The 15341-nt window shown below is 36.2% G+C and overlaps 1 protein-coding gene and 1 long non-coding RNA gene across 2 annotated transcripts in view; one reads left to right on the plus strand and one right to left on the minus strand.

Annotated features, from left to right (window-relative positions):
* Positions 1–15341, minus strand: part of LOC107850263 — a 66535-nt gene that overhangs the window by 28520 nt on the left and 22674 nt on the right. The gene's annotated exons all lie outside the window — the stretch shown is intronic.
* On the plus strand, positions 1364–15250 carry LOC107850270. Its single transcript, XR_007048520.1, has 8 exons — positions 1364–1984; positions 12554–12606; positions 12709–13326; positions 13403–13469; positions 13667–13764; positions 13849–14067; positions 14847–14933; positions 15115–15250. It is a non-coding gene; the product is annotated as an uncharacterized LOC107850270 (long non-coding RNA).

Raw genomic sequence — 15341 nt, forward strand, 5'->3', positions numbered from 1 at the left:
GAGAGAAGTAATTATTTTGTGTATGATAGGTTTGTTATCTTGGGGAAAAATGTAGATGTGCAACACATTTTTAAAAAATAAATAGACAGAACTATCCAAATTTGACTTGATAATGACAACAGTTTCTATGATAAGATATGAACAGAGACAAAGTGTAATGAACCAATGTCCCACATTGGAAAAAAAGAGAAATGCTAAGGGAGTTATAAGCTAATGGGTTCTCTCACCTATTAGGCTAGTCTTTTGGGTTGAGCTCTCTCGTTTGGCTTATAACACAAAGTGTGAATTATAGAGATGGCAGCCGAATTTGCAACATTTGAAGAAAACATTTTTCCCTTTAATTTTACATTTCCATGGAAAAATATTACGAATTTGGGGAGGTGTTCCCTTAATTCCCGCAACAAAAATAATCTCAATGAAGAAATTCCGTCATCAATTTGCAATTTGGCATCACTTGTAATGCTAGATTTGGCAAGAAACTAACTTGAAGGAAGCAATTCCGCAGTGTTTGGGTAACATCAGTGTCCTCCAGGTTCTGGATATGCACCACAAGCCTTTCAGGGACTCTTCCAATGACTTTTAATATTGGAAAGAGCATTGAGAAGAGTTGAATCGATGGAGGAAGATACTAATGACTTTGCGAATGGAAACAAGATATTTAGATCAATACTCACTTAAACAGAAGGACAGTTGAAGTAACTAGTAAAGTTGTTGCTATGTGACCAGGAGGTCACGGGTTCATGCCTTGGAACAGCCTCAGAAATGCAGGGTAAGGCTGCGAATGATACACCCTTGTGGTGGGGTCCTTCCTCGGACACTGCACATAGTGGTAGCTTTAGCGCACCGGGCTGCCCTTTTGGTTTTTACTCACTTAAACAGAATTAAAGAAGGTAAATCTGTTCTATCGGAAAGATAATCATAGCATTATAAGTATGTAGAGCACCTTATGTAGACACCTTGGTTCCGGTGAGAATTTAATGTGTTTTATTGTACCCGTTTTGCATAAATATTGTTGACATCTGAAATAGGATTTTAGGTTGAAGGTGACGGGTTCTTTATTTTTTGGGTTTCAGGAAGCAAATTACGTATTTGACCCTGTTGAGACTATTCAGTCAGATTGGATTGAGCATACATCTCGGAAGGGGAAAAAGTATGTGATTCCCCTTTTTGACTTGTCAACAAGTAACATGCTTAAGTTAATGGGTTAATGAGTGTGTGTTGACTAAGAGAGTCAACATTTGAATTCTATGATAGTGCAGTTTTTTGTAAGCAAATTAAGATTCTAGTGAACAAAAAAGGTGTAAAGCCGCGGTATACAAGAAAAGGAGCTCTGCAAAAATATCATTTTCATTCAGATCCAATCTTTTTACCACTTTGTGTTCTCCAGACAGAGAAAAGAGCATGCCGATTTGGCTTTCTTGAATTCTTGCTTTTGGATTATATTCACATAGATTACTCATATGAATAGGTTAATGTCTGCGTCACAAACACTTAATGTCTTGTCTATGAACAAGTGGTGGGTGTGTTGGCCCCCATCACTGCCAAGAAGTCCCTCAAGTATCCACATCTAGTACTTTGTACATCATTCTGCTTCCATTAGCACTGGAGATAATAGGCCTCTTTGTTTCAATCCCCTTTGCCAAAGTTATCACATGGGCTGCCATTCACCGCTACCAAATTCTACCTGACTGTTGATCAACAAAACTTAATACACCTCTACCGATAACTTCATTTTGACCCCATTTCTCTATCATCATACATATTTTACATGTGGCTAAATGCTAGTAGTTATTGCTATTTTCAGCATCTTTTGATAATCAGTAGGCCAATTATGGTTGCTAATGTGTCATATTTCCTATGGCTTTATTACTTCAACCAATTAATAACATTCTTACAATTCTTGAATTGATTTTTAGATACTATTATAATAGAAGGACAAGAATCTACCTGGGAGAAACCTCAAGAGCTGATGACAGAAATGGAGGTGAGGTCTCTTGTCATTGAGATTTTTATGGGTAGTTTTATCCAGTTTCTTGTACTTATCAATGAAAAAAGATGTACACCATTCTTTTCTATGAAGCGTCGTAGAACCACTTTTTCTTTCCTAAGCATATGTGATTTCTGTTGAAAGTTTGTTTAGCGAGCAGATCTCCTTGATCTTACTATACTATGTAGGCTTCATTTGGGATTTGCATTGGCCTTTTATTTCCAATATAGTTCTAAAAGATTTTATATTTAACACTATTGTTCTAAAAAATGTGTTTAAGCATACACGGTAGAATTATATTTGGTCTATTTTATACATTTTTTACTCTCTGATTAATGTAATATTATTGTAACTCTATGGAGATATGGAGAAAGGAAACTTGATATAGGATTGTGGTTCACACTTCTCATTCTGGTTTACAGAATAATAGTTTGGCTGGTTGCACACTTGCACCCAAGAGTGTGACCTAGCGGTCAATGAAGTAGATTGAGAACCATGAGGTCTCAGGTTTAATTTCCAGCAGAGAGGTCACGGATTCAAGCCTTGCAAACAGTCTCTGGCAGAAATGCAAGGTAAGGCTGCGTACGATACACCCTTGTGGTGTGGCCCTTCCCCGGACACCGCACATAGCGGTAGCTTTAGTGCACCGGGCTGCCCCTTTTTTATATATATAAAAACACTAGGTGATTTCTTACCATCTGTCCAAGCCTTGATGGACAGAGTTACCCAATATCTGTGCTGGTGGGAGATAGCAGTACCTAGTGTAACTAGTCAAGGGGCAAGCTGGCCCAAACACAACGATTATTAAAGAAAGGTTGGCTGGTTGTGAGGGACAAGTATTAAGGGACCAACAACTGGAGTTGTAAGGAAGTTTGAACATTATTATTCTTTTCTTTTTGAGATAAACAGTTTTTTTTTTCGAAGATGATTACTTTGTATTCGCCAGTGTTAAGATTATGCTAGCTTTCCAAAAGAAATGAAAAATAACGAAAATAATGCGAGAATTCGAAGAGATCTACTACCTGTTATGCATCCCGTACACATTGGCCCTTACACAAAAAACAAAAATCTAAAATGCTATTCCATTTAACTTTCTGAATGGAATTATATTTATCTTCCAAACACCTTCAACTTTTCTCTCTCCATATAGTCCACCAAATACAAAGAAGGATTGTTCTCCACCATTTCTTCTAACTCTTGCTAATCCCCTCTAATCCAACAGCTCAACAGATTATTGTGTGTCCTTTTATAGTCCACTTTACTTCAGCTCAATAGGTCTGGTATGTGTTCCGGCATAGTCCACTTTACTTCTATTAAACTAGAGGTGTCAAATGGGCGGGCTTGGGCTGAATTTGGGAGGGTTAAATCTACTTGGGCTGAAATGGATTGGGTTGAAATGCGCTAAAATGCAGGTCAAAACCCAACCCGCCCAATTCGAACTAAGATTTAATTGCTTTATTTGTTATTTTATAAACTTGTAGTACTTGAAAAATTATTATCTTTTTTTTTTTTTTGAAACTTGGTAACTTGGTATTATATCACACAGTACATGAGTTGTACTGAAACCTTTATATACAAGAGTACTCCTAAATCAACTGTTCTATATGACTTTATCTAAATTGAGTCTAGAACATCAATTATCGAGACAATATCATTGTTTTGTAAAAATTTTGACTATTGAAGGAGTCGTCACTTTATTTTGAAAAGGATTTAGAAACCTTTATAAAACACTTTAAACGATCTAAAACAGAAAAATCGTTTAAGTTAAGAGATTCTGAGTAAGCTATTCCTAATAACGTTTTAGGAAGGTGTTAGGCACCTAAAACGTCCGCTAACTTGCGGCTATCCGGACTATTTGAAAATCGTCTTTTGATTAACTTTGGAAAATCGATTTGTTGAAAAAGAATTTGATTAAGGAAAAGAATTTCGCGAAATCAGTTTTTTAGAGACTTAGTTAGGGATTTAACTAGGTTCGCAAAGAGACAAGCAAACAAGTAAATGAAAAGGGAAAAAGCGGGAAAGTAATGGATTTAGGCTTTTAAGCCCAAACCGTTGACCCTGTCCTAATCTAGTTGGGTTTTCGACCCATTTGCACCTGTCTTGATTCTATGTTTTCGAGCCTTTAACTCGAGTCTCGCTCCACCTGTATTAAATACAACCTGGGCTTCGTGGCCCAAATAAATAAATAAGAATGTAAATAACTAAATAAAGACGACAATAAGTAAATAAACAAATAACAAATGAGCCTTTTTCTTTTTTGGTCTTGTAGCCGCTTCAAATGTGGAACTTTAACCCATTCTTCGCCCTTTGATTCCTTGTATTGTGCCATAAGATTGATGTAATCGATTTTATGTCCTCCAAAGGGTGGGCCTCCATGGCCCGTAGCGTAATGCAAAGAAAAGAGCTTAATTGGACTCCCAAGATAGTTCATGCAAAAAAAAAAAAAAATTAATATCTACCCGAAACGCCACATGACATAATGCGGGAACAAATGGCCCAAGGTTTCGAGAGTAAAAAAAAAATGATACAAAGCAAAACACATCTTTTAACATAATATAAACATTAACTCACGCGACAAGGAAACAGGTGAAATTTAACTCGAATAGAGGGAATCGTCAAGTTTCAACTAAACGAACATTATCGGTAATGCAAACATTCCAATTATAGCAATGAAGCTACACGGCAAAGATTGATCGAAGCCGACATAGGTCGCCTACGTATCCCGTTCTTGGAAATTCAGGTCAAACGTAGTTCATAGATAAACTCATAATGGCCCTAAAAATACTCTTATCCACCTTACTAGGGTATAAATAAGTACTTCTATGGATGATATGACATTTGCATTGCGTTTGTCTTGATAGAACAAAGTATCAAATGTCCAATGGAGTCATCGCCTTCCTAGTTAACCACCCCGATTTCCTCTAGATTAGGCTTCTTTGATTCTCAAACTCTTTAACTCTTCTGTTGACTGTTCTAGGCTATCATTATTTTGCTTCTTGACATGACATGATAAAGGCAAGTTTTAAGTTACTGTTATACGACGGGTGATGAGTCATGAGTGGAGTGGAGGTCCAATTCAACAATGTTTCCTCCAATTAATCTTCCATGATCCCGATTGTCTTGGAAAATTCTTCCCTTATATTTTCCTTGTTCCATCCTCGAGACCATCACTTACAGGGTTGAAAAATGATTGGTAGAGTCTAGTTTTACTACTAGTCATTTTTCTTTTCCTGTAACGAAGCGATAGTCAAGAAGGGGATCTCTTATTCATTTTGATCTGGTGAAGTAGGGTTATTTTGTACCAACACAGAGTAGTTTCTATTACCTGCAAAGTAAAAATAACTCAAATGCTGACGTGTTAGATTCCGTTAGTAATAAGTAAAGCAAGATGATAAGGTAGGAAGCAAACATGTAGAGTTGTTTCTCATCTCATGCGAATTGATCCATAAAGTAATGATGACTTGGGGATTTTAATGAACAGGATATTGCTCAATGATATGGATAGGTGGAATTTATTGGGAAGATTCAACTCTTCTTCCTTCAAGAAAGTGGAGGACAACATAGCTTTTGGAGATATGGGCCGGGGCGAAAGGCTGCCTATGTATCTCACGAAGGAGAAATCAGGCCCTGCGTAGTTCGAACTATAATGGCATTTTCTGATTCTAAAGTCAACTTTCCTAAAATGGTAGCGATCATTTTGGAAGTTTTGAGAATAACTACGGACTTTTTTGAGAAACTTGGGAGACTTGGAGTACTTTTGGTCGAACTTTTGTATAGCCGGTATGTTTCTGCCTAGAGATGTTCTATGAAAAATGGGATTGGATCATTTCACCTTTGATTCGAATCAACACAACACGTATAATCACATAAACAGTTATATTACACAAGCATATTGTAATAAAAGTGCATCCTAATTATGTGACCCATTTGAGCCAAGGGTTTAGGCCTAAGAAATTTTGAAGAAAATATACGCCTTTTAAAAGATAATCCATTATCCCCATAAACCTTCATAGGTATACCTAAATGATTTAAATGTCTACAAAAGTTGTACAAAAGAGATACAATCTTTAGGGAAAGGGAATAATATACCACGCAGGGGATACTAATTACTGAATGCTTCTTCTATCGGCGTTCGCGCTTTTAGCTTTGTCCACTCCTCATTATTGGAAACATCCGTTAATGATCAAGCGATTGATGCATCCTTATACAAAAATGAGTAAAACAAGTCTTCTACCGACCCCAAAGGATAAAGGATTGAATTAAACAAACATATATTTATTCAACACATAAATATGATTTGTCTGTAATTGACTCGAGATCAATAGACGTAGGGAAAGCTTTCTAATGGGTCCAATACCCCTTTCGAGTATTAGGTCGTCCTAGGCTCATGCCTAAATAGGATTTTGGTTTCATTCTATCCTAGGTGTCTAGAGTGGGTCTGAACACTGGTTCTCAAGACGACAACTTGAGTTTGAAAATACGAATTGCCATTAGACGACTCACGTGCTAATAAACCGTTCGTATTTCAACACATTTTTGAAATTGAACAACAGGGGCCGAGACATCTACGAAATCCAAAACAGTCTAAATAAGGCAGGAATATGCCATGAGATACGATAGTTAAACTTTACATAATCGAAACATATAAACACATAGGCAGTTAATTGAAAGACGAAGTTAATTGAAAGACGAAATCAAACATTTAGTTAGAACCTAGTTACAGATTCACAACTGAGTCGTCATTTCTGTTTTGCGGAATTTTGTACTTTTGAAAGTGTCGCCACTTAATTTTGAAAAGGAATTAAAAACCTTTATAAAACACTTTAAACGATCTAAAACAAAAAAATCGTTTAAGTTAAGAAATTCTAAGTAAGTGCTTCCTATTAACGTTTTAGGAAGGTGTTAGGCACCTAAAACATCCGCTAAATTGCAATTATCCAAACTATTTGAAAATCGTCTTTTGATTAACTTTGGAAAATCGATTTGTTGAAAAAGAATTGGATTAAGAAAAAGGATTTCGCGAAATCAATTTTTTAGAGACTTAGTTAGGGATTTAACTAGGTTCGCAAAGAAACAAGCAAACAAGTAAATGAAAAGGGAATAAGCGGGAAAGTAATGATTTAGGCTTTTAAGCCCAAACCACCCTGGTCTAATCTAGTTGGGCTTTCGACCCATTTGCACCTGTCTTGATTCTATGTTTTCGAGCCTTTAGCTCGAGTCTCGCTCCACCTGTATTAAATACAACCTTGACTTCGTGGCCCGAATAAATAAATAAGAAAGTAAATAAATAAATAAAGACGATAATAAGTAAATAAACAAATAACAAATGAGCCTTTTTTTTTTTTTTTTGGTCTTGTAGCCGCTTCAAATGTGGAACTTTAACCCAATCTTCGCCCTTTGATTGCATGTATTTATATTGTGCCATAAGATTGATGTAATCAATTTTATGTCCTCTAAAGGGTGGGCCTCCGTGGCCCATTGCGTAATGCAAAGAAAAAGAGCTCAATTGGACTCCCAAGATAGTTCATGCAAAAAAAAAAATAAAAAAAATTAATATCTCTCCGAAACGCCACGTGACATAATGCGGGAACAAATGGCCCAAGGTTTCGAGAGTTAAAAAAAACGATACAAAGCAACACACATCTTTTAACATAATATAAACATTAACTTACGTGACAAGGAAGCAGGTGAAATTTAACTCTAATAGAGGGAATCGTCAAGTTTCAACTAAACCAACATTATCGGTAATGCAAACATTCCAATTACAGCAATGAAGCTACACGGCAAAGATGGACAAGATAAATAAATCGGGCAACAAATAAGAGAAATATCACTGGAGAAGAAAACAATAAGTGAAAACAAGATTCTAATAACAAAGATGTACCAAAATGATAGAACTAGATTAGGAAAATTTCACCTTATCAAACTTATTAGCTTGCAACTATGATTCAACCAAATGTAACTTCTCTTTAATTAAGAAGGGGAAAATAGGGAGAAGAAAGCAAAACAGTTCAGACAAGCAGATTACTCAATCATATAATGAATTAAAGGATCATAGCATAATGTAATCAACTAATAATCTTGAATCACCACAAAGCAACACCAAACTAGAACATGGGATTAGATTTTCAACCGAGACTTGAAACGTGAGGATACAGATAATGGGTCAAATTTAATTTTATCGATAAATTAAATAAACTGCAATCCAAACTTTTGGATAGGAACAAAAATTTGAGGCAAAAGAAACATTTAATTATGAAAAGAAATATTTTTGTTCACTTGACATAATGTTAAAGAAAGGAAACTTTCAGCTACAGGGGGTATCACGATAGGTTTTTACAGCAACTAAGCAACACAAACATCAACTCATTCGTAGAAGAACAATAAAACTAGCATTGTGACACTGGGATACAAAGCAATTAGTCAGATACTAGCAACTTGGACCCTAATGTTGAAATACAAAATAATATGTTGATGACTTAACAAAATCCACGTTGCAGTGAGTTTGAAGGCAAAACTGAGCACCAACTATGAGACGAAAGCACTGATTTAGTAGCTCAGCGGATGAAAGGAAAAAATCGTACATAGAATTTTCACCAAAATCAAAGTTAACACCAAATGATGATTGAGATCCAACGATAGAAAGTGTTCACATAAACAGAGACCTAAAAAACATATTCATGATATACAGATGCCTAAAACATTAACAGCTAACAAATAACATTACCATGAGACAGTAAGCTTCAAACCATCGAGTTGAAACATACGAGATTGACGATTAATCGAAAAGTTACGATACAAACAGCGATGCAACAAACAACTCAGCGACAATCATCACAAGTAAATCCTATAACCATCAAAGCCATCTACAGCAAGAAACCCAGCCTCATTCATCGACAAACAAATAACGATTTCTACGAAGAGAGAGGGATGAAGAAGAAAACGATAAGTTAAAAGGGGCGAGGGTAGGTTTACCTCCTTTGTGGCAGCAAAGCGGGACTCGAGCTATCAGCAAAATCGTCCCTAGTAGGAGATTATGTTGTCGACTTGGGAACTCTCAATCAATCGACTAGCTTCCCAGGAAGAAAAAAAAAATGGATGAGAAAACTTTTTTCAAAACAAACTCTTTACTTTCGGAGTTCCCAACCCCAAATTTTGAACTAGCCTGAAGTTTTCTCCTTTAAACTCTTTCGAACCTTCGTCTCTAACCTTTCACCTTAGAGCTTCGACCCTCGAATTTCCAAAGAAAAGAAAAAAAGAACCCCCAAAATCTCCAACTTTTGTAGACTGCCAAGGAATCGAACCCCTAGAATTTTACCCAAACTTTCAAACCCTTCAAAGAAGAGAAAAAATCTGAACCCCCCCTCTAAAACTGCGACCTGATCTCTTCTTATATAGAAGATGGAAACTCAAGGGTATCTTAGGGATTTTTCAAAGGGAATTTGAAATTCAAAACCCATGGGATCCCCCGAATCGTCCCCGATTTGGATTTTTCCACAAATTTGAAACCCCATGGACCAATCAAATGCGGGAGGACAAAATGTACCCAAGAACCAATGAAAATTTTCCAAATATGTACGAATCCGTACGGGTTATCCCAAAATTTGCGGGATTGGATCGTTGGGAGGTAACACCTAGCTTGTTCTAGAAGGTTTCTTGGCGTCCTTTCATACACATCAGTGTAGAACGCGCGAGAGAGGAAAAAGCAAGTCGTTTGGAATCAATTTAGGGTTTAAAATCGGGTCTAGAATAGGTTGACATTTGTTGGTGATGTACGCCATTTTTGGCTGCTTCTTGGCATTGGAGACCCGTTCTTTGTTGATTAAAGGAGAAAGGGGAATTTTTGATGGTGGGCCGGGTCAGGGATGGTGTTGGGATGGAATGTTGGGGATATTGTTAAATGGGTCAAGGTAATTAATGAAAGGAGATTGGGCCTGGTCAATATTTTTGGGCCACTGTTATTTGACATGGGCTGTTTTAGATTAAATGGTTAGGTTGGTCTTGGGTTTGGAATTGGGGACTTGGCCATCCCTTTAAATTATTGGCCCAATTGAATATTAATTAATCAATTACATTGCAATTTTGGCCAATTGATTTCAATCGTGACCACATCGAATAGATTGGCCAAATTAAAATTTCAGATTAGATACGAATTGATACTTTGTCTAATCCCGAGTTTTCTTGATTTCATAAAACTGAGTAAATATTTATTCAGATAAATTATTTTTTAAGACAAATATATTTAAATCAAGACTTTAATTATTAAATTTATTTTCCAAATAATCCTTAATTTAAAGTCCAATTTTGATAAAAATGTTCATTTAAATGACATCATTTATACAATGCCGTATATGTAAATATGAATATATATAATTATCACTTAAATGACAATTTTAGCCCAAATGCATATTTTAAAATGCATTTATTTGAAAAAAAATAATTGTTGTGATTTTATTTGAAAATCGAAGAAACTTAAAATTAAACGTAGTTGTGGAGGACAAAAATTAGGTGTCAACAATCATTATAGTTGATTACACCAAAAACATAAAAGCAAAATGTAGTTGAGTTTAACCTTCAGCACACTATTCTCTATGCTCTCAAAACATCTAGAATTTCTTTCTTTTCCTATAGCCCACCATATAACACCAGGGATAATTCTCCTTCTACCTCCGTCCTTCGCATGTACACCTGCTTCTCCCAGCACATTAAAATCTTGGATACTTTCCTAGGCATTGTCCTGGAAATGCCTTTTAGTAAGATTCTCCAAAGTTGTTGAGTGTACTTACAATGTAGAAATTGATGGGTAACAGTCTGTAAAGTTTCTCCACAAAGGAAACATCTGGAGCACAAGTTTTTCCCTTTCTTCATGACATTATCTTGTGTAAGAACTACTTCCTTGGTCAGTAACCAACAAAGACAAAGCATGACACTTTATGAGGTATCCTACTTTTCCATATTTGCTTCCATGGCCATCTTGGACCCTGTTGATTTATTTGGTTCATCATCTTGTAGGCTTTGTTGACTCTGAACATTCTTTTTTCATTTTCCATCCACCATAGTACGTTCTCCACTGTCTGCAGTCCATTGAATGAGTCCACAGTATTAAAAAATTCAACTACTCTCATTACCTCCCGGTCATTAAGTTTCCTTCTGAAATTGAACTTCCACCCATGTGGTGTCCATAATTCTGCTATAGTCCTTTGTTGAAATAATACCAAGTTATGGAAAAAGCACTTCCATATTCCCATCGTCATGCCAATTATCCCTTCAGAACCTAGTCTTGTTTCCATCCATCACTTTAACCTTTGAGTTGCTTTTAACTTCATTCCACCGTTGTCTAATAGATCTAATAGACCTCCAGAGGCTAACCCGGTATGGTGTGGTCACTTCTTTAGTCATCCATCAATAATCTTCAGTATATTTAGCCCCAATCACTTTCCTCCATAGCAGCAGGTTATTGTTTGCATATTTCCTCAACCATTTCATCACGAGATCCTTACGTTGAGTTTTTAGGTTCTTTATCCCCAACCCTTTTGTCTTCTTGTCAATTGACCACCACAGAGAGCACTACCACTTTTTCTCGCATATCTTTATTCCTTATTCTATCTCTCCTAGTATGTCCACACATCAATCTCAACATCCTCATTTTTGCTACATTTGTCTTTCAAACATGCGAGTTCTTGACCAGCCAAACACTCTGCCCCATGCAAGATAACTAGTCTAACAACAACTTTATAAAACTTACTTTTAAGTCTTGGTGGTACATTCTTATACCACAAGACATTGCATATGAACCTCGTTTCATCCACTCCGCTCAATACAATGTATTTATTATCCATCTCACCATTTCCTTGGATTATAGACCCAAGATACTTGAAATTCCATCTTTTGGGATTCTCGAGTATCAATCCTCACTTTCACTTTTTAGAAACTTGACAAATATATAACAATTCTAAGATTAATTAAAACTAACTAACCATTCAAGTTTATTTTAACAAAATTCTTATACATGGCATGCTAGTTGCTAGTTCTTTTGCAAGAGCTAATTGGGAGATAAAACACATGTTCAGAAATTGATTCATTGAAAAAAAGCATAACTGTAGTTTATGAGTTTCAAACGTGTCCAAATGAAACAAAATTATGTGGGGGGGGGGGGGGGGGGGGGCTGTGTTGAGTATGGAACTTAGAACCTCAGTGCAGGATTTGAACACCCTTACTGTCACACTCGGTCTTGTTTTTTGAGGCAAGGGTGTTCAACATTAATAAATACTCAGAAACAACAGAATTTAACCTATATATATACAAAATGCGATTATCCGGCAAATGGTGTTCAGTTGATCACCCTTTGATGGCTGTAGCTCGGCCGCAGCTTGGTAATATTTCCACCCTGATTGTAGTTATATTCCACACTGTTAGTCCTTTTTCATGTGGGACATTATATCATTCATATTCTAACACTTCCATCAAGTATTGTACTGCTGGAAGTTACTGATTTATACTCTCAGGGTACTGTTTATGTTTAGTTTTTTGACTTGACCTGCTTTCATGCTGTTTTCATTGGGACAGAGGGCAGACGCATCAACTGACTGGAGAGAATTTACAAGTCCTGAGGGAAGAAAGTGTGTAACTTATATATTTTCTTGGCCTCTTTCCAATTGTTCTTCTACAGTGGGTACTTTTGTGTGTTACTTGTGCATAATGCTGATTGCTTTGTTTGTTAGGTATTACTACAACAAGGGTACTAGAACGTCCAAATGGAGAATACCTGATGAAGTCAAGGTGATGTTAGATTTAAATCCAATATGGGTTTGTTCCATGCTTTAAATAGCATGATAAGAAGGGATTGTTCTGTTCTTTAAATAGCATGATAAGAAGGACAGTATTCTGTTTTCTTGGATGCTCTATTTCTCATAAAATCTAATTATTTATGCGTTCATAGTTGCTAGCATGATAAGAAGGGGCAATATTCTGTTTTCTTGGATACTCTATTTCTCATAAAGTCTAATTATTTATAAATTCACAGTTGGCTCGTGAAAAGGACATCATTTCGCACGCTTCTGATTTTGGATCCATTCCTGTTGTTAAAACATCATCCCCGGGTGTAGATGGTTCATTACTCTCAGCACACGGTGCTAAATCAAGCCCAATTGTTGTGTCACCAGCTGCTAACTTACCAACTATTTTGGCTTCAGAATCATCAAGTTTATCTGGTAAGGTTCTTCGATGATGATTGAAACAGTCGAAATGAAGAATTCTTCAGAACCTTCTTCGCCAACTGTTGCTAATTCGGAGAAAATTGGAATAGCAGTAACCTTGGGAAATTCTGTCTCGCCACCGGTGTATGTTTTCAGATTTATATGTTATCAATTTGCCTCTGGTTGTTTTGCTTCTTATTTGGAATTCAATTTTCTGTAGTTCTGAGACTACTTCAGCTCAAGATGCAGTAGTGTATGGTGATGGATTTTCTTTGGAGAATAGAGAGGTACTTTGTCCTTCTGAAATACTTATGCGATTAGTTAATTTCTAGTACCACTTGTTAAAACACCAACAAAGCTTTTAGTAGCTGTTATGTTGGATGTTGATCTAACAATTTTGTAGTGCAGTTGTTAATCAACTGCTAACAGGTGAAGACTATGCTCTAATGAGGTTCTCTTTTGTCCTTTGTGCCTAAAATGCAAGATGTCAAGAAAGATGCTGCACTAACTGAAATCGGAGGTGCTACTCCATCAAATGAGAAAACAGTCGAGTTGGGACCATTAGTTTATGAGAGCAAAGCGGTATAGTTGATTATTGCTTTTTTGTCCCGTTTAATGTACTCGAAATTTCTCTTACTCCTATTTTAAGTATCTGATTTTATTTAGGAGGCAAAGAGTGCATTCAAAACTCTTTTGCAATCTGCAAATATTGGGTCTGATTTCACGTGGGATCAGGTTTATTACTTGATTGTTTTGTGCGTACCAAACAATTGAGGGAGATCATTTGACATGAAGTGTATTTGTCAGGCCATGAGAGCAGTAATTAATGACTGGAGATATGGTGCTCTAAAATCCATTGGTGAGCGGAAGCAAGCTTTTAATGAGGTATCTCTCCAAGTCGGCATTCAATGATGCATAGCAAATATCTGGAATGGGTTAATTGCTGCTTCAATGTTTCAGCATAGCGTATTGCAAAAAGATAGAGAGTGTGTTTTGATATGAAGGAAAATGTTTTCCAATTGTTTCATGTTTGGTTGGCTTAAATATTTTGGAAATGTATTCCAAATCAACTTATTTTCCTTAAATCTATGGAAAATGACTTCCCTTCAAAAAGTAAGGAAAACATTTTCCAAAAATCTCTTTCAACCTCACTCTTAAGTTGAAATGTTCATACAACTCCCAAAATCACTTAACCCTACTCCGACCCCCTACCTCCGCCGCCCCCCCCTTTTTGGTTGCATAACAAATATCTGGAATGGGTTAATTGCTGCTTCAATGTTTCAGCATAGCGTATTGCAAAAAGATAGAGAGTGTGTTTTGATATGAAGGAAAATGTTTTCCAATTGTTTCATGTTTGGTTGGCTTAAATATTTTGGAAATGTATTCCAAATCAACTTATTTTCCTTAAATCTATGGAAAATGACTTCCCTTCAAAAAGTAAGGAAAACATTTTCCAAAAATCTCTTTCAACCTCACTCTTAAGTTGAAATGTTCATACAACTCCCAAAATCACTTAACCCTACTCCGACCCCCTACCTCCGCCGCCCCCCCCTTTTTGGTTGCATAACAAATATCTGGAATGGGTTAATTGCTGCTTCAATGTTTCAGCATACCATATTGCAAAAAAATATAGCGATCATTTTGAAGTTGTGTGTCTGTTCCAGTATCTGAGCCAAAAGAAAAAACTGGAAGCTAAAGAGAGGCATGTTAAACAGAAAAAAGCTCGGGAAGATTTCAGGATAATGTTAGAAGTAAGTGAAATTTTCTTTTGTGGGTGTCTTCCATTTGATATATCATGATATTCACATTACCAGTTTCAAAAATAAAAAGATATTATCATAATATTCATGATGTGTAAGAGACTGGTATTTGACTTGTTCAAAAGAATAAGTGGTATTTTCACAACAATGTCCGTTGTTCTCAATCTTACAGGATTGGAAGGAACTGTCATCATCGTCAAGATGGAGGTTTGTCTTTCATTTGTAATGCTAAGTTGTCTGCTACTTGTTTTCTAATCTTGGTCATTGTTTGTATGTGTTTTGGTACCTTGAAGTTGATCCATTACTTGTGTAAGTTCACTAACTATTTGCTATTGATTATTCAGTATGACAATCTCCATATTCGAACATGATGAACGTTTTAAATCTGTTGATTGAGCT

This window comes from Capsicum annuum, chromosome 12 (assembly GCF_002878395.1).
Source record: "Capsicum annuum cultivar UCD-10X-F1 chromosome 12, UCD10Xv1.1, whole genome shotgun sequence".
In the NCBI taxonomy this organism is placed as follows: domain Eukaryota; kingdom Viridiplantae; phylum Streptophyta; class Magnoliopsida; order Solanales; family Solanaceae; genus Capsicum; species Capsicum annuum.